General features: G+C 47.5%; 15 non-coding genes across 15 annotated transcripts; all 15 read right to left on the reverse strand.

The window, feature by feature from the left end:
- Window positions 1-607: 607 nt before the first annotated feature.
- Window positions 608-798, reverse strand: LOC142722092 (U2 spliceosomal RNA). Its single transcript, XR_012874422.1, has one exon. It is a non-coding gene; the product is annotated as a U2 spliceosomal RNA (small nuclear RNA).
- A 1,296-nt stretch (window positions 799-2,094) lies between these two features.
- LOC142722119 (U2 spliceosomal RNA) lies at window positions 2,095-2,285 on the reverse strand. The gene has a single exon (XR_012874443.1). It is a non-coding gene; the product is annotated as a U2 spliceosomal RNA (small nuclear RNA).
- Window positions 2,286-3,581: 1,296 nt separating this feature from the next.
- On the reverse strand, window positions 3,582-3,772 carry LOC142722131 (U2 spliceosomal RNA). Its single transcript, XR_012874455.1, has one exon. It is a non-coding gene; the product is annotated as a U2 spliceosomal RNA (small nuclear RNA).
- A 1,272-nt stretch (window positions 3,773-5,044) lies between these two features.
- LOC142722094 (U2 spliceosomal RNA) lies at window positions 5,045-5,235 on the reverse strand. Its single transcript, XR_012874423.1, has one exon. It is a non-coding gene; the product is annotated as a U2 spliceosomal RNA (small nuclear RNA).
- Window positions 5,236-6,555: 1,320 nt separating this feature from the next.
- Window positions 6,556-6,746, reverse strand: LOC142722143 (U2 spliceosomal RNA). The gene has a single exon (XR_012874467.1). It is a non-coding gene; the product is annotated as a U2 spliceosomal RNA (small nuclear RNA).
- Window positions 6,747-8,039: 1,293 nt separating this feature from the next.
- On the reverse strand, window positions 8,040-8,230 carry LOC142721925 (U2 spliceosomal RNA). Its single transcript, XR_012874257.1, has one exon. It is a non-coding gene; the product is annotated as a U2 spliceosomal RNA (small nuclear RNA).
- Window positions 8,231-9,522: 1,292 nt separating this feature from the next.
- Window positions 9,523-9,713, reverse strand: LOC142721932 (U2 spliceosomal RNA). Its single transcript, XR_012874263.1, has one exon. It is a non-coding gene; the product is annotated as a U2 spliceosomal RNA (small nuclear RNA).
- Window positions 9,714-11,001: 1,288 nt separating this feature from the next.
- On the reverse strand, window positions 11,002-11,192 carry LOC142721944 (U2 spliceosomal RNA). The gene has a single exon (XR_012874275.1). It is a non-coding gene; the product is annotated as a U2 spliceosomal RNA (small nuclear RNA).
- Window positions 11,193-12,516: 1,324 nt separating this feature from the next.
- On the reverse strand, window positions 12,517-12,707 carry LOC142721956 (U2 spliceosomal RNA). Its single transcript, XR_012874287.1, has one exon. It is a non-coding gene; the product is annotated as a U2 spliceosomal RNA (small nuclear RNA).
- Window positions 12,708-14,008: 1,301 nt separating this feature from the next.
- Window positions 14,009-14,199, reverse strand: LOC142721968 (U2 spliceosomal RNA). The gene has a single exon (XR_012874299.1). It is a non-coding gene; the product is annotated as a U2 spliceosomal RNA (small nuclear RNA).
- A 1,292-nt stretch (window positions 14,200-15,491) lies between these two features.
- LOC142721980 (U2 spliceosomal RNA) lies at window positions 15,492-15,682 on the reverse strand. Its single transcript, XR_012874311.1, has one exon. It is a non-coding gene; the product is annotated as a U2 spliceosomal RNA (small nuclear RNA).
- Window positions 15,683-16,966: 1,284 nt separating this feature from the next.
- On the reverse strand, window positions 16,967-17,157 carry LOC142721992 (U2 spliceosomal RNA). The gene has a single exon (XR_012874323.1). It is a non-coding gene; the product is annotated as a U2 spliceosomal RNA (small nuclear RNA).
- A 1,285-nt stretch (window positions 17,158-18,442) lies between these two features.
- On the reverse strand, window positions 18,443-18,633 carry LOC142722004 (U2 spliceosomal RNA). Its single transcript, XR_012874335.1, has one exon. It is a non-coding gene; the product is annotated as a U2 spliceosomal RNA (small nuclear RNA).
- Window positions 18,634-19,921: 1,288 nt separating this feature from the next.
- Window positions 19,922-20,112, reverse strand: LOC142722017 (U2 spliceosomal RNA). Its single transcript, XR_012874346.1, has one exon. It is a non-coding gene; the product is annotated as a U2 spliceosomal RNA (small nuclear RNA).
- Window positions 20,113-21,420: 1,308 nt separating this feature from the next.
- On the reverse strand, window positions 21,421-21,611 carry LOC142722095 (U2 spliceosomal RNA). The gene has a single exon (XR_012874424.1). It is a non-coding gene; the product is annotated as a U2 spliceosomal RNA (small nuclear RNA).
- Window positions 21,612-21,613: the final 2 nt, after the last annotated feature.

Here is a 21,613-nt window from a genome sequence, read left to right on the forward strand (position 1 = left end):
TACAACCTCCATCCTTGCACAGTTTGTTATTCTTCTAGGTAACATAGTAACAAATCCAAATTGCTGCTCTCTTTGTAGGCAAGCAAGGCTTTGTTGCAACTGCAATTCTTACTTCTTCTTGAAATGTAGGGACGACAGTACATTCCATCACATCCATCTAGTGTACACAGGTAGGTCCATTGTGGCGGGCAGGCGAGCGGGCGGGCTGCTTTATTGGCTGTTTGCTGTTCCCCTACTCCACTCCACTATTTGACTGTTGTGCTGCATCAATCAATCAATCAATCAATCAATCAATCAATCAATCAATCAGTGGCTGGCTCAGGTGCAGCTCTTTAACTTACCTAAAAGGGAGGGCGGAGAGAAGACAAGGAAGGTGAATGAGGTGTTCCAATGTGAAATGCCGGAAACACAGAAACACAGACGACACACAACAAGAGGTGGCAATCTATTCATTAATTGCATTTAATCAATGAGCTCATTATCACTCATGCATTGTCCAACAGGTGTTGAAATAATGGGATTAAAAGGGGAGATCCCTTCAGAAAGACAGAAACAATAGCAAAGACAAAAAACACTTTTGGAATCTGCTTTTAGTCAACACATAAGGAAAGGGTGCTCCGGTCCTGGAAATACTGCAATACCAGGTCAATGCGTGGAGTGGACAGAGCAAGCTCTATTTCCATCTCCCTGTTCTAAAAATCCATTTAATATATGGTCCCCAGATAGGGGACGTATCAGATATTAAACTGATAAGAACAGATACTACACTTGATCTTAGCCAAAAGGCCGAGAAGCGATAACCCGAACGGGCCGCGCGTTGCCCGAGCCTGCCCGATACTGCTGTTCAGCCCTTGCAGCGATTCAGCCTACTTCTAGGCAATTCCATGGGGCCCTGCAGGCTCACACACTCACAGCTACACGGGAGGTGAATAAAGGCCGGAGAGGAAGCCAGACAGGATTTGCTTCTTTTGCTTGCACCACAATGCAGTGCTGAAAGAGGAGGAATCTACATAAAAACGCCTTCCTGGCAACGCCCAAATGCCCTGCTGCCATGCAGATAAACACTGGCAGCGGCAGCAAGTGCATGCCCACAGCCACCCCTTGTTCCTTCACACCTTGTATCAGCTGTAATCCAGTCCAGTCCAGTGCTGCCTGCTGAGCAGCACTGACCAACACTGCCTGGGCCCAGGCTTTTATCTCTGAGGCCCCATTATGATGTCAGAAAGCTGGCTCTGGAATCCTGAGGGCTCCACTATGACACGTGCAAAGTTCCGTCTGAACTTTATATAAGACGGTGAGGCTCAGTCAGTCACTCAGTGTTGCCTGACAGGGCAACACTGCAACAGCCGGCCGCCAGGCTGTCTTTTTTTTGCACAGCTAGTTGCCTCCAGGAGGCCACAAGAGGGAGACAAGGGACTGCAAAATGGAAAATAGGCATCCACCAACTTTACAGACAACTTCTCCTTGCTCCTACAACCTCCATCCTTGCACAGTTTGTTATTCTTCTAGGTAACATAGTAACAAATCCAAATTGCTGCTCTCTTTGTAGGCAAGCAAGGCTTTGTTGCAACTGCAATTCTTACTTCTTCTTGAAATGTAGGGACGACAGTACATTCCATCACATCCATCTAGTGTACACAGGTAGGTCCATTGTGGCGGGCAGGCGAGCGGGCGGGCTGCTTTATTGGCTGTTTGCTGTTCCCCTACTCCACTCCACTATTTGACTGTTGTGCTGCATCAATCAATCAATCAATCAATCAATCAATCAATCAATCAATCAATCAATCAATCAATCAGTGGCTGGCTCAGGTGCAGCTCTTTAACTTACCTAAAAGGGAGGGCGGAGAGAAGACAAGGAAGGTGAATGAGGTGTTCCAATGTGAAATGCCGGAAACACAGAAACACAGACGACACACAACAAGAGGTGGCAATCTATTCATTAATTGCATTTAATCAATGAGCTCATTATCACTCATGCATTGTCCAACAGGTGTTGAAATAATGGGATTAAAAGGGGAGATCCCTTCAGAAAGACAGAAACAATAGCAAAGACAAAAAACACTTTTGGAATCTGCTTTTAGTCAACACATAAGGAAAGGGTGCACCGGTCCTGGAAATACTGCAATACCAGGTCAATGCGTGGAGTGGACAGAGCAAGCTCTATTTCCATCTCCCTGTTCTAAAAATCCATTTAATATATGGTCCCCAGATAGGGGACGTATCAGATATTAAACTGATAAGAACAGATACTACACTTGATCTTAGCCAAAAGGCCGAGAAGCGATAACCCGAACGGGCCGCGCGTTGCCCGAGCCTGCCCGATACTGCTGTTCAGCCCTTGCAGCGATTCAGCCTACTTCTAGGCAATTCCATGGGGCCCTGCAGGCTCACACACTCACAGCTACACGGGAGGTGAATAAAGGCCGGAGAGGAAGCCAGACAGGATTTGCTTCTTTTGCTTGCACCACAATGCAGTGCTGAAAGAGGAGGAATCTACATAAAAACGCCTTCCTGGCAACGCCCAAATGCCCTGCTGCCATGCAGATAAACACTGGCAGCGGCAGCAAGTGCATGCCCACAGCCACCCCTTGTTCCTTCACACCTTGTATCAGCTGTAATCCAGTCCAGTCCAGTGCTGCCTGCTGAGCAGCACTGACCAACACTGCCTGGGCCCAGGCTTTTATCTCTGAGGCCCCATTATGATGTCAGAAAGCTGGCTCTGGAATCCTGAGGGCTCCACTATGACACGTGCAAAGTTCCGTCTGAACTTTATATAAGACGGTGAGGCTCAGTCAGTCACTCAGTGTTGCCTGAGAGGGCAACACTGCAACAGCCGGCCGCCAGGCTGTCTTTTTTTTGCACAGCTAGTTGCCTCCAGGAGGCCACAAGAGGGAGACAAGGGACTGCAAAATGGAAAATAGGCATCCACCAACTTTACAGACAACTTCTCCTTGCTCCTACAACCTCCATCCTTGCACAGTTTGTTATTCTTCTAGGTAACATAGTAACAAATCCAAATTGCTGCTCTCTTTGTAGGCAAGCAAGGCTTTGTTGCAACTGCAATTCTTACTTCTTCTTGAAATGTAGGGACGACAGTACATTCCATCACATCCATCTAGTGTACACAGGTAGGTCCATTGTGGCGGGCAGGCGAGCGGGCGGGCTGCTTTATTGGCTGTTTGCTGTTCCCCTACTCCACTCCACTATTTGACTGTTGTGCTGCATCAATCAATCAATCAATCAATCAATCAATCAATCAATCAATCAATCAATCAATCAATCAGTGGCTGGCTCAGGTGCAGCTCTTTAACTTACCTAAAAGGGAGGGCGGAGAGAAGACAAGGAAGGTGAATGAGGTGTTCCAATGTGAAATGCCGGAAACACAGAAACACAGACGACACACAACAAGAGGTGGCAATCTATTCATTAATTGCATTTAATCAATGAGCTCATTATCACTCATGCATTGTCCAACAGGTGTTGAAATAATGGGATTAAAAGGGGAGATCCCTTCAGAAAGACAGAAACAATAGCAAAGACAAAAAACACTTTTGGAATCTGCTTTTAGTCAACACATAAGGAAAGGGTGCACCGGTCCTGGAAATACTGCAATACCAGGTCAATGCGTGGAGTGGACAGAGCAAGCTCTATTTCCATCTCCCTGTTCTAAAAATCCATTTAATATATGGTCCCCAGATAGGGGACGTATCAGATATTAAACTGATAAGAACAGATACTACACTTGATCTTAGCCAAAAGGCCGAGAAGCGATAACCCGAACGGGCCGCGCGTTGCCCGAGCCTGCCCGATACTGCTGTTCAGCCCTTGCAGCGATTCAGCCTACTTCTAGGCAATTCCATGGGGCCCTGCAGGCTCACACACTCACAGCTACACGGGAGGTGAATAAAGGCCGGAGAGGAAGCCAGACAGGATTTGCTTCTTTTGCTTGCACCACAATGCAGTGCTGAAAGAGGAGGAATCTACATAAAAACGCCTTCCTGGCAACGCCCAAATGCCCTGCTGCCATGCAGATAAACACTGGCAGCGGCAGCAAGTGCATGCCCACAGCCACCCCTTGTTCCTTCACACCTTGTATCAGCTGTAATCCAGTCCAGTCCAGTGCTGCCTGCTGAGCAGCACTGACCAACACTGCCTGGGCCCAGGCTTTTATCTCTGAGGCCCCATTATGATGTCAGAAAGCTGGCTCTGGAATCCTGAGGGCTCCACTATGACACGTGCAAAGTTCCGTCTGAACTTTATATAAGACGGTGAGGCTCAGTCAGTCACTCAGTGTTGCCTGAGAGGGCAACACTGCAACAGCCGGCCGCCAGGCTGTCTTTTTTTTGCACAGCTAGTTGCCTCCAGGAGGCCACAAGAGGGAGACAAGGGACTGCAAAATGGAAAATAGGCATCCACCAACTTTACAGACAACTTCTCCTTGCTCCTACAACCTCCATCCTTGCACAGTTTGTTATTCTTCTAGGTAACATAGTAACAAATCCAAATTGCTGCTCTCTTTGTAGGCAAGCAAGGCTTTGTTGCAACTGCAATTCTTACTTCTTCTTGAAATGTAGGGACGACAGTACATTCCATCACATCCATCTAGTGTACACAGGTAGGTCCATTGTGGCGGGCAGGCGAGCGGGCGGGCTGCTTTATTGGCTGTTTGCTGTTCCCCTACTCCACTCCACTATTTGACTGTTGTGCTGCATCAATCAATCAATCAATCAATCAATCAATCAATCAGTGGCTGGCTCAGGTGCAGCTCTTTAACTTACCTAAAAGGGAGGGCGGAGAGAAGACAAGGAAGGTGAATGAGGTGTTCCAATGTGAAATGCCGGAAACACAGAAACACAGACGACACACAACAAGAGGTGGCAATCTATTCATTAATTGCATTTAATCAATGAGCTCATTATCACTCATGCATTGTCCAACAGGTGTTGAAATAATGGGATTAAAAGGGGAGATCCCTTCAGAAAGACAGAAACAATAGCAAAGACAAAAAACACTTTTGGAATCTGCTTTTAGTCAACACATAAGGAAAGGGTGCTCCGGTCCTGGAAATACTGCAATACCAGGTCAATGCGTGGAGTGGACAGAGCAAGCTCTATTTCCATCTCCCTGTTCTAAAAATCCATTTAATATATGGTCCCCAGATAGGGGACGTATCAGATATTAAACTGATAAGAACAGATACTACACTTGATCTTAGCCAAAAGGCCGAGAAGCGATAACCCGAACGGGCCGCGCGTTGCCCGAGCCTGCCCGATACTGCTGTTCAGCCCTTGCAGCGATTCAGCCTACTTCTAGGCAATTCCATGGGGCCCTGCAGGCTCACACACTCACAGCTACACGGGAGGTGAATAAAGGCCGGAGAGGAAGCCAGACAGGATTTGCTTCTTTTGCTTGCACCACAATGCAGTGCTGAAAGAGGAGGAATCTACATAAAAACGCCTTCCTGGCAACGCCCAAATGCCCTGCTGCCATGCAGATAAACACTGGCAGCGGCAGCAAGTGCATGCCCACAGCCACCCCTTGTTCCTTCACACCTTGTATCAGCTGTAATCCAGTCCAGTCCAGTGCTGCCTGCTGAGCAGCACTGACCAACACTGCCTGGGCCCAGGCTTTTATCTCTGAGGCCCCATTATGATGTCAGAAAGCTGGCTCTGGAATCCTGAGGGCTCCACTATGACACGTGCAAAGTTCCGTCTGAACTTTATATAAGACGGTGAGGCTCAGTCAGTCACTCAGTGTTGCCTGAGAGGGCAACACTGCAACAGCCGGCCGCCAGGCTGTCTTTTTTTTGCACAGCTAGTTGCCTCCAGGAGGCCACAAGAGGGAGACAAGGGACTGCAAAATGGAAAATAGGCATCCACCAACTTTACAGACAACTTCTCCTTGCTCCTACAACCTCCATCCTTGCACAGTTTGTTATTCTTCTAGGTAACATAGTAACAAATCCAAATTGCTGCTCTCTTTGTAGGCAAGCAAGGCTTTGTTGCAACTGCAATTCTTACTTCTTCTTGAAATGTAGGGACGACAGTACATTCCATCACATCCATCTAGTGTACACAGGTAGGTCCATTGTGGCGGGCAGGCGAGCGGGCGGGCTGCTTTATTGGCTGTTTGCTGTTCCCCTACACCACTCCACTATTTGACTGTTGTGCTGCATCAATCAATCAATCAATCAATCAATCAATCAATCAATCAATCAATCAATCAATCAATTAATCAATCAATCAATCAATCAATCAGTGGCTGGCTCAGGTGCAGCTCTTTAACTTACCTAAAAGGGAGGGCGGAGAGAAGACAAGGAAGGTGAATGAGGTGTTCCAATGTGAAATGCCGGAAACACAGAAACACAGACGACACACAACAAGAGGTGGCAATCTATTCATTAATTGCATTTAATCAATGAGCTCATTATCACTCATGCATTGTCCAACAGGTGTTGAAATAATGGGATTAAAAGGGGAGATCCCTTCAGAAAGACAGAAACAATAGCAAAGACAAAAAACACTTTTGGAATCTGCTTTTAGTCAACACATAAGGAAAGGGTGCACCGGTCCTGGAAATACTGCAATACCAGGTCAATGCGTGGAGTGGACAGAGCAAGCTCTATTTCCATCTCCCTGTTCTAAAAATCCATTTAATATATGGTCCCCAGATAGGGGACGTATCAGATATTAAACTGATAAGAACAGATACTACACTTGATCTTAGCCAAAAGGCCGAGAAGCGATAACCCGAACGGGCCGCGCGTTGCCCGAGCCTGCCCGATACTGCTGTTCAGCCCTTGCAGCGATTCAGCCTACTTCTAGGCAATTCCATGGGGCCCTGCAGGCTCACACACTCACAGCTACACGGGAGGTGAATAAAGGCCGGAGAGGAAGCCAGACAGGATTTGCTTCTTTTGCTTGCACCACAATGCAGTGCTGAAAGAGGAGGAATCTACATAAAAACGCCTTCCTGGCAACGCCCAAATGCCCTGCTGCCATGCAGATAAACACTGGCAGCGGCAGCAAGTGCATGCCCACAGCCACCCCTTGTTCCTTCACACCTTGTATCAGCTGTAATCCAGTCCAGTCCAGTGCTGCCTGCTGAGCAGCACTGACCAACACTGCCTGGGCCCAGGCTTTTATCTCTGAGGCCCCATTATGATGTCAGAAAGCTGGCTCTGGAATCCTGAGGGCTCCACTATGACACGTGCAAAGTTCCGTCTGAACTTTATATAAGACGGTGAGGCTCAGTCAGTCACTCAGTGTTGCCTGAGAGGGCAACACTGCAACAGCCGGCCGCCAGGCTGTCTTTTTTTTTGCACAGCTAGTTGCCTCCAGGAGGCCACAAGAGGGAGACAAGGGACTGCAAAATGGAAAATAGGCATCCACCAACTTTACAGACAACTTCTCCTTGCTCCTACAACCTCCATCCTTGCACAGTTTGTTATTCTTCTAGGTAACATAGTAACAAATCCAAATTGCTGCTCTCTTTGTAGGCAAGCAAGGCTTTGTTGCAACTGCAATTCTTACTTCTTCTTGAAATGTAGGGACGACAGTACATTCCATCACATCCATCTAGTGTACACAGGTAGGTCCATTGTGGCGGGCAGGCGAGCGGGCGGGCTGCTTTATTGGCTGTTTGCTGTTCCCCTACTCCACTCCACTATTTGACTGTTGTGCTGCATCAATCAATCAATCAATCAATCAATCAATCAATCAATCAATCAATCAATCAATCAGTGGCTGGCTCAGGTGCAGCTCTTTAACTTACCTAAAAGGGAGGGCGGAGAGAAGACAAGGAAGGTGAATGAGGTGTTCCAATGTGAAATGCCGGAAACACAGAAACACAGACGACACACAACAAGAGGTGGCAATCTATTCATTAATTGCATTTAATCAATGAGCTCATTATCACTCATGCATTGTCCAACAGGTGTTGAAATAATGGGATTAAAAGGGGAGATCCCTTCAGAAAGACAGAAACAATAGCAAAGACAAAAAACACTTTTGGAATCTGCTTTTAGTCAACACATAAGGAAAGGGTGCACCGGTCCTGGAAATACTGCAATACCAGGTCAATGCGTGGAGTGGACAGAGCAAGCTCTATTTCCATCTCCCTGTTCTAAAAATCCATTTAATATATGGTCCCCAGATAGGGGACATATCAGATATTAAACTGATAAGAACAGATACTACACTTGATCTTAGCCAAAAGGCCGAGAAGCGATAACCCGAACGGGCCGCGCGTTGCCCGAGCCTGCCCGATACTGCTGTTCAGCCCTTGCAGCGATTCAGCCTACTTCTAGGCAATTCCATGGGGCCCTGCAGGCTCACACACTCACAGCTACACGGGAGGTGAATAAAGGCCGGAGAGGAAGCCAGACAGGATTTGCTTCTTTTGCTTGCACCACAATGCAGTGCTGAAAGAGGAGGAATCTACATAAAAACGCCTTCCTGGCAACGCCCAAATGCCCTGCTGCCATGCAGATAAACACTGGCAGCGGCAGCAAGTGCATGCCCACAGCCACCCCTTGTTCCTTCACACCTTGTATCAGCTGTAATCCAGTCCAGTCCAGTGCTGCCTGCTGAGCAGCACTGACCAACACTGCCTGGGCCCAGGCTTTTATCTCTGAGGCCCCATTATGATGTCAGAAAGCTGGCTCTGGAATCCTGAGGGCTCCACTATGACACGTGCAAAGTTCCGTCTGAACTTTATATAAGACGGTGAGGCTCAGTCAGTCACTCAGTGTTGCCTGAGAGGGCAACACTGCAACAGCCGGCCGCCAGGCTGTCTTTTTTTTGCACAGCTAGTTGCCTCCAGGAGGCCACAAGAGGGAGACAAGGGACTGCAAAATGGAAAATAGGCATCCACCAACTTTACAGACAACTTCTCCTTGCTCCTACAACCTCCATCCTTGCACAGTTTGTTATTCTTCTAGGTAACATAGTAACAAATCCAAATTGCTGCTCTCTTTGTAGGCAAGCAAGGCTTTGTTGCAACTGCAATTCTTACTTCTTCTTGAAATGTAGGGACGACAGTACATTCCATCACATCCATCTAGTGTACACAGGTAGGTCCATTGTGGCGGGCAGGCGAGCGGGCGGGCTGCTTTATTGGCTGTTTGCTGTTCCCCTACTCCACTCCACTATTTGACTGTTGTGCTGCATCAATCAATCAATCAATCAATCAATCAATCAATCAATCAATCAATCAATCAATCAGTGGCTGGCTCAGGTGCAGCTCTTTAACTTACCTAAAAGGGAGGGCGGAGAGAAGACAAGGAAGGTGAATGAGGTGTTCCAATGTGAAATGCCGGAAACACAGAAACACAGACGACACACAACAAGAGGTGGCAATCTATTCATTAATTGCATTTAATCAATGAGCTCATTATCACTCATGCATTGTCCAACAGGTGTTGAAATAATGGGATTAAAAGGGGAGATCCCTTCAGAAAGACAGAAACAATAGCAAAGACAAAAAACACTTTTGGAATCTGCTTTTAGTCAACACATAAGGAAAGGGTGCACCGGTCCTGGAAATACTGCAATACCAGGTCAATGCGTGGAGTGGACAGAGCAAGCTCTATTTCCATCTCCCTGTTCTAAAAATCCATTTAATATATGGTCCCCAGATAGGGGACGTATCAGATATTAAACTGATAAGAACAGATACTACACTTGATCTTAGCCAAAAGGCCGAGAAGCGATAACCCGAACGGGCCGCGCGTTGCCCGAGCCTGCCCGATACTGCTGTTCAGCCCTTGCAGCGATTCAGCCTACTTCTAGGCAATTCCATGGGGCCCTGCAGGCTCACACACTCACAGCTACACGGGAGGTGAATAAAGGCCGGAGAGGAAGCCAGACAGGATTTGCTTCTTTTGCTTGCACCACAATGCAGTGCTGAAAGAGGAGGAATCTACATAAAAACGCCTTCCTGGCAACGCCCAAATGCCCTGCTGCCATGCAGATAAACACTGGCAGCGGCAGCAAGTGCATGCCCACAGCCACCCCTTGTTCCTTCACACCTTGTATCAGCTGTAATCCAGTCCAGTCCAGTGCTGCCTGCTGAGCAGCACTGACCAACACTGCCTGGGCCCAGGCTTTTATCTCTGAGGCCCCATTATGATGTCAGAAAGCTGGCTCTGGAATCCTGAGGGCTCCACTATGACACGTGCAAAGTTCCGTCTGAACTTTATATAAGACGGTGAGGCTCAGTCAGTCACTCAGTGTTGCCTGAGAGGGCAACACTGCAACAGCCGGCCGCCAGGCTGTCTTTTTTTTGCACAGCTAGTTGCCTCCAGGAGGCCACAAGAGGGAGACAAGGGACTGCAAAATGGAAAATAGGCATCCACCAACTTTACAGACAACTTCTCCTTGCTCCTACAACCTCCATCCTTGCACAGTTTGTTATTCTTCTAGGTAACATAGTAACAAATCCAAATTGCTGCTCTCTTTGTAGGCAAGCAAGGCTTTGTTGCAACTGCAATTCTTACTTCTTCTTGAAATGTAGGGACGACAGTACATTCCATCACATCCATCTAGTGTACACAGGTAGGTCCATTGTGGCGGGCAGGCGAGCGGGCGGGCTGCTTTATTGGCTGTTTGCTGTTCCCCTACTCCACTCCACTATTTGACTGTTGTGCTGCATCAATCAATCAATCAATCAATCAATCAATCAATCAATCAATCAATCAATCAGTGGCTGGCTCAGGTGCAGCTCTTTAACTTACCTAAAAGGGAGGGCGGAGAGAAGACAAGGAAGGTGAATGAGGTGTTCCAATGTGAAATGCCGGAAACACAGAAACACAGACGACACACAACAAGAGGTGGCAATCTATTCATTAATTGCATTTAATCAATGAGCTCATTATCACTCATGCATTGTCCAACAGGTGTTGAAATAATGGGATTAAAAGGGGAGATCCCTTCAGAAAGACAGAAACAATAGCAAAGACAAAAAACACTTTTGGAATCTGCTTTTAGTCAACACATAAGGAAAGGGTGCACCGGTCCTGGAAATACTGCAATACCAGGTCAATGCGTGGAGTGGACAGAGCAAGCTCTATTTCCATCTCCCTGTTCTAAAAATCCATTTAATATATGGTCCCCAGATAGGGGACGTATCAGATATTAAACTGATAAGAACAGATACTACACTTGATCTTAGCCAAAAGGCCGAGAAGCGATAACCCGAACGGGCCGCGCGTTGCCCGAGCCTGCCCGATACTGCTGTTCAGCCCTTGCAGCGATTCAGCCTACTTCTAGGCAATTCCATGGGGCCCTGCAGGCTCACACACTCACAGCTACACGGGAGGTGAATAAAGGCCGGAGAGGAAGCCAGACAGGATTTGCTTCTTTTGCTTGCACCACAATGCAGTGCTGAAAGAGGAGGAATCTACATAAAAACGCCTTCCTGGCAACGCCCAAATGCCCTGCTGCCATGCAGATAAACACTGGCAGCGGCAGCAAGTGCATGCCCACAGCCACCCCTTGTTCCTTCACACCTTGTATCAGCTGTAATCCAGTCCAGTCCAGTGCTGCCTGCTGAGCAGCACTGACCAACACTGCCTGGGCCCAGGCTTTTATCTCTGAGGCCCCATTATGATGTCAGAAAGCTGGCTCTGGAATCCTGAGGGCTCCACTATGACACATGCAAAGTTCCGTCTGAACTTTATATAAGACGGTGAGGCTCAGTCAGTCACTCAGTGTTGCCTGAGAGGGCAACACTGCAACAGCCGGCCGCCAGGCTGTCTTTTTTTTGCACAGCTAGTTGCCTCCAGGAGGCCACAAGAGGGAGACAAGGGACTGCAAAATGGAAAATAGGCATCCACCAACTTTACAGACAACTTCTCCTTGCTCCTACAACCTCCATCCTTGCACAGTTTGTTATTCTTCTAGGTAACATAGTAACAAATCCAAATTGCTGCTCTCTTTGTAGGCAAGCAAGGCTTTGTTGCAACTGCAATTCTTACTTCTTCTTGAAATGTAGGGACGACAGTACATTCCATCACATCCATCTAGTGTACACAGGTAGGTCCATTGTGGCGGGCAGGCGAGCGGGCGGGCTGCTTTATTGGCTGTTTGCTGTTCCCCTACTCCACTCCACTATTTGACTGTTGTGCTGCATCAATCAATCAATCAATCAATCAATCAATCAATCAATCAATCAATCAATCAATCAATTAATCAATCAATCAATCAATCAATAAATCAGTGGCTGGCTCAGGTGCAGCTCTTTAACTTACCTAAAAGGGAGGGCGGAGAGAAGACAAGGAAGGTGAATGAGGTGTTCCAATGTGAAATGCCGGAAACACAGAAACACAGACGACACACAACAAGAGGTGGCAATCTATTCATTAATTGCATTTAATCAATGAGCTCATTATCACTCATGCATTGTCCAACAGGTGTTGAAATAATGGGATTAAAAGGGGAGATCCCTTCAGAAAGACAGAAACAATAGCAAAGACAAAAAACACTTTTGGAATCTGCTTTTAGTCAACACATAAGGAAAGGGTGCACCGGTCCTGGAAATACTGCAATACCAGGTCAATGCGTGGAGTGGACAGAGCAAGCTCTATTTCCATCTCCCTGTTCTAAAAATCCATTTAATATATGGTCCCCAGATAGGGGACGTATCAGATATTAAACTGATAAGAACAGATACTACACTTGATCTTAGCCAAAAGGCCGAGAAGCGATAACCCGAACGGGCCGCGCGTTGCCCGAGCCTGCCCGATACTGCTGTTCAGCCCTTGCAGCGATTCAGCCTACTTCTAGGCAATTCCATGGGGCCCTGCAGGCTCACACACTCACAGCTACACGGGAGGTGAATAAAGGCCGGAGAGGAAGCCAGACAGGATTTGCTTCTTTTGCTTGCACCACAATGCAGTGCTGAAAGAGGAGGAATCTACATAAAAACGCCTTCCTGGCAACGCCCAAATGCCCTGCTGCCATGCAGATAAACACTGGCAGCGGCAGCAAGTGCATGCCCACAGCCACCCCTTGTTCCTTCACACCTTGTATCAGCTGTAATCCAGTCCAGTCCAGTGCTGCCTGCTGAGCAGCACTGACCAACACTGCCTGGGCCCAGGCTTTTATCTCTGAGGCCCCATTATGATGTCAGAAAGCTGGCTCTGGAATCCTGAGGGCTCCACTATGACACGTGCAAAGTTCCGTCTGAACTTTATATAAGACGGTGAGGCTCAGTCAGTCACTCAGTGTTGCCTGAGAGGGCAACACTGCAACAGCCGGCCGCCAGGCTGTCTTTTTTTTTGCACAGCTAGTTGCCTCCAGGAGGCCACAAGAGGGAGACAAGGGACTGCAAAATGGAAAATAGGCATCCACCAACTTTACAGACAACTTCTCCTTGCTCCTACAACCTCCATCCTTGCACAGTTTGTTATTCTTCTAGGTAACATAGTAACAAATCCAAATTGCTGCTCTCTTTGTAGGCAAGCAAGGCTTTGTTGCAACTGCAATTCTTACTTCTTCTTGAAATGTAGGGACGACAGTACATTCCATCACATCCATCTAGTGTACACAGGTAGGTCCATTGTGGCGGGCAGGCGAGCGGGCGGGCTGCTTTATTGGCTGTTTGCTGTTCCCCTACTCCACTCCACTATTTGACTGTTGTGCTGCATCAATCAATCAATCAATCAATCAATCAATCAATCAATCAATCAATCAATCAATCAATCAATCAGTGGCTGGCTCAGGTGCAGCTCTTTAACTTACCTAAAAGGGAGGGCGGAGAGAAGACAAGGAAGGTGAATGAGGTGTTCCAATGTGAAATGCCGGAAACACAGAAACACAGACGACACACAACAAGAGGTGGCAATCTATTCATTAATTGCATTTAATCAATGAGCTCATTATCACTCATGCATTGTCCAACAGGTGTTGAAATAATGGGATTAAAAGGGGAGATCCCTTCAGAAAGACAGAAACAATAGCAAAGACAAAAAACACTTTTGGAATCTGCTTTTAGTCAACACATAAGGAAAGGGTGCACCGGTCCTGGAAATACTGCAATACCAGGTCAATGCGTGGAGTGGACAGAGCAAGCTCTATTTCCATCTCCCTGTTCTAAAAATCCATTTAATATATGGTCCCCAGATAGGGGACGTATCAGATATTAAACTGATAAGAACAGATACTACACTTGATCTTAGCCAAAAGGCCGAGAAGCGATAACCCGAACGGGCCGCGCGTTGCCCGAGCCTGCCCGATACTGCTGTTCAGCCCTTGCAGCGATTCAGCCTACTTCTAGGCAATTCCATGGGGCCCTGCAGGCTCACACACTCACAGCTACACGGGAGGTGAATAAAGGCCGGAGAGGAAGCCAGACAGGATTTGCTTCTTTTGCTTGCACCACAATGCAGTGCTGAAAGAGGAGGAATCTACATAAAAACGCCTTCCTGGCAACGCCCAAATGCCCTGCTGCCATGCAGATAAACACTGGCAGCGGCAGCAAGTGCATGCCCACAGCCACCCCTTGTTCCTTCACACCTTGTATCAGCTGTAATCCAGTCCAGTCCAGTGCTGCCTGCTGAGCAGCACTGACCAACACTGCCTGGGCCCAGGCTTTTATCTCTGAGGCCCCATTATGATGTCAGAAAGCTGGCTCTGGAATCCTGAGGGCTCCACTATGACACGTGCAAAGTTCCGTCTGAACTTTATATAAGACGGTGAGGCTCAGTCAGTCACTCAGTGTTGCCTGAGAGGGCAACACTGCAACAGCCGGCCGCCAGGCTGTCTTTTTTTTGCACAGCTAGTTGCCTCCAGGAGGCCACAAGAGGGAGACAAGGGACTGCAAAATGGAAAATAGGCATCCACCAACTTTACAGACAACTTCTCCTTGCTCCTACAACCTCCATCCTTGCACAGTTTGTTATTCTTCTAGGTAACATAGTAACAAATCCAAATTGCTGCTCTCTTTGTAGGCAAGCAAGGCTTTGTTGCAACTGCAATTCTTACTTCTTCTTGAAATGTAGGGACGACAGTACATTCCATCACATCCATCTAGTGTACACAGGTAGGTCCATTGTGGCGGGCAGGCGAGCGGGCGGGCTGCTTTATTGGCTGTTTGCTGTTCCCCTACTCCACTCCACTATTTGACTGTTGTGCTGCATCAATCAATCAATCAATCAATCAATCAATCAATCAATCAATCAATCAATCAATCAGTGGCTGGCTCAGGTGCAGCTCTTTAACTTACCTAAAAGGGAGGGCGGAGAGAAGACAAGGAAGGTGAATGAGGTGTTCCAATGTGAAATGCCGGAAACACAGAAACACAGACGACACACAACAAGAGGTGGCAATCTATTCATTAATTGCATTTAATCAATGAGCTCATTATCACTCATGCATTGTCCAACAGGTGTTGAAATAATGGGATTAAAAGGGGAGATCCCTTCAGAAAGACAGAAACAATAGCAAAGACAAAAAACACTTTTGGAATCTGCTTTTAGTCAACACATAAGGAAAGGGTGCACCGGTCCTGGAAATACTGCAATACCAGGTCAATGCGTGGAGTGGACAGAGCAAGCTCTATTTCCATCTCCCTGTTCTAAAAATCCATTTAATATATGGTCCCCAGATAGGGGACGTATCAGATATTAAACTGATAAGAACAGATACTACACTTGATCTTAGCCAAAAGGCCGAGAAGCGATAACCCGAACGGGCCGCGCGTTGCCCGAGCCTGCCCGATACTGCTGTTCAGCCCTTGCAGCGATTCAGCCTACTTCTAGGCAATTCCATGGGGCCCTGCAGGCTCACACACTCACAGCTACACGGGAGGTGAATAAAGGCCGGAGAGGAAGCCAGACAGGATTTGCTTCTTTTGCTTGCACCACAATGCAGTGCTGAAAGAGGAGGAATCTACATAAAAACGCCTTCCTGGCAACGCCCAAATGCCCTGCTGCCATGCAGATAAACACTGGCAGCGGCAGCAAGTGCATGCCCACAGCCACCCCTTGTTCCTTCACACCTTGTATCAGCTGTAATCCAGTCCAGTCCAGTGCTGCCTGCTGAGCAGCACTGACCAACACTGCCTGGGCCCAGGCTTTTATCTCTGAGGCCCCATTATGATGTCAGAAAGCTGGCTCTGGAATCCTGAGGGCTCCACTATGACACGTGCAAAGTTCCGTCTGAACTTTATATAAGACGGTGAGGCTCAGTCAGTCACTCAGTGTTGCCTGAGAGGGCAACACTGCAACAGCCGGCCGCCAGGCTGTCTTTTTTTTGCACAGCTAGTTGCCTCCAGGAGGCCACAAGAGGGAGACAAGGGACTGCAAAATGGAAAATAGGCATCCACCAACTTTACAGACAACTTCTCCTTGCTCCTACAACCTCCATCCTTGCACAGTTTGTTATTCTTCTAGGTAACATAGTAACAAATCCAAATTGCTGCTCTCTTTGTAGGCAAGCAAGGCTTTGTTGCAACTGCAATTCTTACTTCTTCTTGAAATGTAGGGACGACAGTACATTCCATCACATCCATCTAGTGTACACAGGTAGGTCCATTGTGGCGGGCAGGCGAGCGGGCGGGCTGCTTTATTGGCTGTTTGCTGTTCCCCTACTCCACTCCACTATTTGACTGTTGTGCTGCATCAATCAATCAATCAATCAATCAATCAATCAATCAATCAATCAATCAGTGGCTGGCTCAGGTGCAGCTCTTTAACTTACCTAAAAGGGAGGGCGGAGAGAAGACAAGGAAGGTGAATGAGGTGTTCCAATGTGAAATGCCGGAAACACAGAAACACAGACGACACACAACAAGAGGTGGCAATCTATTCATTAATTGCATTTAATCAATGAGCTCATTATCACTCATGCATTGTCCAACAGGTGTTGAAATAATGGGATTAAAAGGGGAGATCCCTTCAGAAAGACAGAAACAATAGCAAAGACAAAAAACACTTTTGGAATCTGCTTTTAGTCAACACATAAGGAAAGGGTGCACCGGTCCTGGAAATACTGCAATACCAGGTCAATGCGTGGAGTGGACAGAGCAAGCTCTATTTCCATCTCCCTGTTCTAAAAATCCATTTAATATATGGTCCCCAGATAGGGGACGTATCAGATATTAAACTGATAAGAACAGATACTACACTTGATCTTAGCCAAAAGGCCGAGAAGCGATAACCCGAACGGGCCGCGCGTTGCCCGAGCCTGCCCGATACTGCTGTTCAGCCCTTGCAGCGATTCAGCCTACTTCTAGGCAATTCCATGGGGCCCTGCAGGCTCACACACTCACAGCTACACGGGAGGTGAATAAAGGCCGGAGAGGAAGCCAGACAGGATTTGCTTCTTTTGCTTGCACCACAATGCAGTGCTGAAAGAGGAGGAATCTACATAAAAACGCCTTCCTGGCAACGCCCAAATGCCCTGCTGCCATGCAGATAAACACTGGCAGCGGCAGCAAGTGCATGCCCACAGCCACCCCTTGTTCCTTCACACCTTGTATCAGCTGTAATCCAGTCCAGTCCAGTGCTGCCTGCTGAGCAGCACTGACCAACACTGCCTGGGCCCAGGCTTTTATCTCTGAGGCCCCATTATGATGTCAGAAAGCTGGCTCTGGAATCCTGAGGGCTCCACTATGACACGTGCAAAGTTCCGTCTGAACTTTATATAAGACGGTGAGGCTCAGTCAGTCACTCAGTGTTGCCTGAGAGGGCAACACTGCAACAGCCGGCCGCCAGGCTGTCTTTTTTTTTGCACAGCTAGTTGCCTCCAGGAGGCCACAAGAGGGAGACAAGGGACTGCAAAATGGAAAATAGGCATCCACCAACTTTACAGACAACTTCTCCTTGCTCCTACAACCTCCATCCTTGCACAGTTTGTTATTCTTCTAGGTAACATAGTAACAAATCCAAATTGCTGCTCTCTTTGTAGGCAAGCAAGGCTTTGTTGCAACTGCAATTCTTACTTCTTCTTGAAATGTAGGGACGACAGTACATTCCATCACATCCATCTAGTGTACACAGGTAGGTCCATTGTGGCGGGCAGGCGAGCGGGCGGGCTGCTTTATTGGCTGTTTGCTGTTCCCCTACTCCACTCCACTATTTGACTGTTGTGCTGCATCAATCAATCAATCAATCAATCAATCAATCAATCAATCAATCAATCAGTGGCTGGCTCAGGTGCAGCTCTTTAACTTACCTAAAAGGGAGGGCGGAGAGAAGACAAGGAAGGTGAATGAGGTGTTCCAATGTGAAATGCCGGAAACACAGAAACACAGACGACACACAACAAGAGGTGGCAATCTATTCATTAATTGCATTTAATCAATGAGCTCATTATCACTCATGCATTGTCCAACAGGTGTTGAAATAATGGGATTAAAAGGGGAGATCCCTTCAGAAAGACAGAAACAATAGCAAAGACAAAAAACACTTTTGGAATCTGCTTTTAGTCAACACATAAGGAAAGGGTGCACCGGTCCTGGAAATACTGCAATACCAGGTCAATGCGTGGAGTGGACAGAGCAAGCTCTATTTCCATCTCCCTGTTCTAAAAATCCATTTAATATATGGTCCCCAGATAGGGGACGTATCAGATATTAAACTGATAAGAACAGATACTACACTTGATCTTAGCCAAAAGGCCGAGAAGCGATAACCCGAACGGGCCGCGCGTTGCCCGAGCCTGCCCGATACTGCTGTTCAGCCCTTGCAGCGATTCAGCCTACTTCTAGGCAATTCCATGGGGCCCTGCAGGCTCACACACTCACAGCTACACGGGAGGTGAATAAAGGCCGGAGAGGAAGCCAGACAGGATTTGCTTCTTTTGCTTGCACCACAATGCAGTGCTGAAAGAGGAGGAATCTACATAAAAACGCCTTCCTGGCAACGCCCAAATGCCCTGCTGCCATGCAGATAAACACTGGCAGCGGCAGCAAGTGCATGCCCACAGCCACCCCTTGTTCCTTCACACCTTGTATCAGCTGTAATCCAGTCCAGTCCAGTGCTGCCTGCTGAGCAGCACTGACCAACACTGCCTGGGCCCAGGCTTTTATCTCTGAGGCCCCATTATGATGTCAGAAAGCTGGCTCTGGAATCCTGAGGGCTCCACTATGACACGTGCAAAGTTCCGTCTGAACTTTATATAAGACGGTGAGGCTCAGTCAGTCACTCAGTGTTGCCTGAGAGGGCAACACTGCAACAGCCGGCCGCCAGGCTGTCTTTTTTTTGCACAGCTAGTTGCCTCCAGGAGGCCACAAGTGGGAGACAAGGGACTGCAAAATGGAAAATAGGCATCCACCAACTTTACAGACAACTTCTCCTTGCTCCTACAACCTCCATCCTTGCACAGTTTGTTATTCTTCTAGGTAACATAGTAACAAATCCAAATTGCTGCTCTCTTTGTAGGCAAGCAAGGCTTTGTTGCAACTGCAATTCTTACTTCTTCTTGAAATGTAGGGACGACAGTACATTCCATCACATCCATCTAGTGTACACAGGTAGGTCCATTGTGGCGGGCAGGCGAGCGGGCGGGCTGCTTTATTGGCTGTTTGCTGTTCCCCTACTCCACTCCACTATTTGACTGTTGTGCTGCATCAATCAATCAATCAATCAATCAATCAATCAATCAATCAATCAATCAATCAGTGGCTGGCTCAGGTGCAGCTCTTTAACTTACCTAAAAGGGAGGGCGGAGAGAAGACAAGGAAGGTGAATGAGGTGTTCCAATGTGAAATGCCGGAAACACAGAAACACAGACGACACACAACAAGAGGTGGCAATCTATTCATTAATTGCATTTAATCAATGAGCTCATTATCACTCATGCATTGTCCAACAGGTGTTGAAATAATGGGATTAAAAGGGGAGATCCCTTCAGAAAGACAGAAACAATAGCAAAGACAAAAAACACTTTTGGAATCTGCTTTTAGTCAACACATAAGGAAAGGGTGCACCGGTCCTGGAAATACTGCAATACCAGGTCAATGCGTGGAGTGGACAGAGCAAGCTCTATTTCCATCTCCCTGTTCTAAAAATCCATTTAATATATGGTCCCCAGATAGGGGACGTATCAGATATTAAACTGATAAGAACAGATACTACACTTGATCTTAGCCAAAAGGCCGAGAAGCGATAACCCGAACGGGCCGCGCGTTGCCCGAGCCTGCCCGATACTGCTGTTCAGCCCTTGCAGCGATTCAGCCTACTTCTAGGCAATTCCATGGGGCCCTGCAGGCTCACACACTCACAGCTACACGGGAGGTGAATAAAGGCCGGAGAGGAAGCCAGACAGGATTTGCTTCTTTTGCTTGCACCACAATGCAGTGCTGAAAGAGGAGGAATCTACATAAAAACGCCTTCCTGGCAACGCCCAAATGCCCTGCTGCCATGCAGATAAACACTGGCAGCGGCAGCAAGTGCATGCCCACAGCCACCCCTTGTTCCTTCACACCTTGTATCAGCTGTAATCCAGTCCAGTCCAGTGCTGCCTGCTGAGCAGCACTGACCAACACTGCCTGGGCCCAGGCTTTTATCTCTGAGGCCCCATTATGATGTCAGAAAGCTGGCTCTGGAATCCTGAGGGCTCCACTATGACACGTGCAAAGTTCCGTCTGAACTTTATATAAGACGGTGAGGCTCAGTCAGTCACTCAGTGTTGCCTGAGAGGGCAACACTGCAACAGCCGGCCGCCAGGCAGTCTTTTTTTTGCACAGCTAGTTGCCTCCAGGAGGCCACAAGAGGGAGACAAGGGACTGCAAAATGGAAAATAGGCATCCACCAACTTTACAGACAACTTCTCCTTGCTCCTACAACCTCCATCCTTGCACAGTTTGTTATTCTTCTAGGTAACATAGTAACAAATCCAAATTGCTGCTCTCTTTGTAGGCAAGCAAGGCTTTGTTGCAAATGCAATTCTTACTTCTTCTTGAAATGTAGGGACGACAGTACATTCCATCACATCCATCTAGTGTACACAGGTAGGTCCATTGTGGCGGGCAGGCGAGCGGGCGGGCTGCTTTATTGGCTGTTTGCTGTTCCCCTACTCCACTCCACTATTTGACTGTTGTGCTGCATCAATCAATCAATCAATCAATCAATCAATCAATCAATCAATCAATCAATCAATCAATCAATCAATCAATCAGTGGCTGGCTCAGGTGCAGCTCTTTAACTTACCTAAAAGGGAGGGCGGAGAGAAGACAAGGAAGGTGAATGAGGTGTTCCAATGTGAAATGCCGGAAACACAGAAACACAGACGACACACAACAAGAGGTGGCAATCTATTCATTAATTGCATTTAATCAATGAGCTCATTATCACTCATGCATTGTCCAACAGGTGTTGAAATAATGGGATTAAAAGGGGAGATCCCTTCAGAAAGACAGAAACAATAGCAAAGACAAAAAACACTTTTGGAATCTGCTTTTAGTCAACACATAAGGAAAGGGTGCTCCGGTCCTGGAAATACTGCAATACCAGGTCAATGCGTGGAGTGGACAGAGCAAGCTCTATTTCCATCTCCCTGTTCTAAAAATCCATTTAATATATGGTCCCCAGATAGGGGACGTATCAGATATTAAACTGATAAGAACAGATACTACACTTGATCTTAGCCAAAAGGCCGAGAAGCGATAA

Source organism: Rhinoderma darwinii, unplaced genomic scaffold, assembly GCF_050947455.1.
Source record: "Rhinoderma darwinii isolate aRhiDar2 unplaced genomic scaffold, aRhiDar2.hap1 Scaffold_530, whole genome shotgun sequence".
Taxonomy (NCBI): domain Eukaryota; kingdom Metazoa; phylum Chordata; class Amphibia; order Anura; family Rhinodermatidae; genus Rhinoderma; species Rhinoderma darwinii.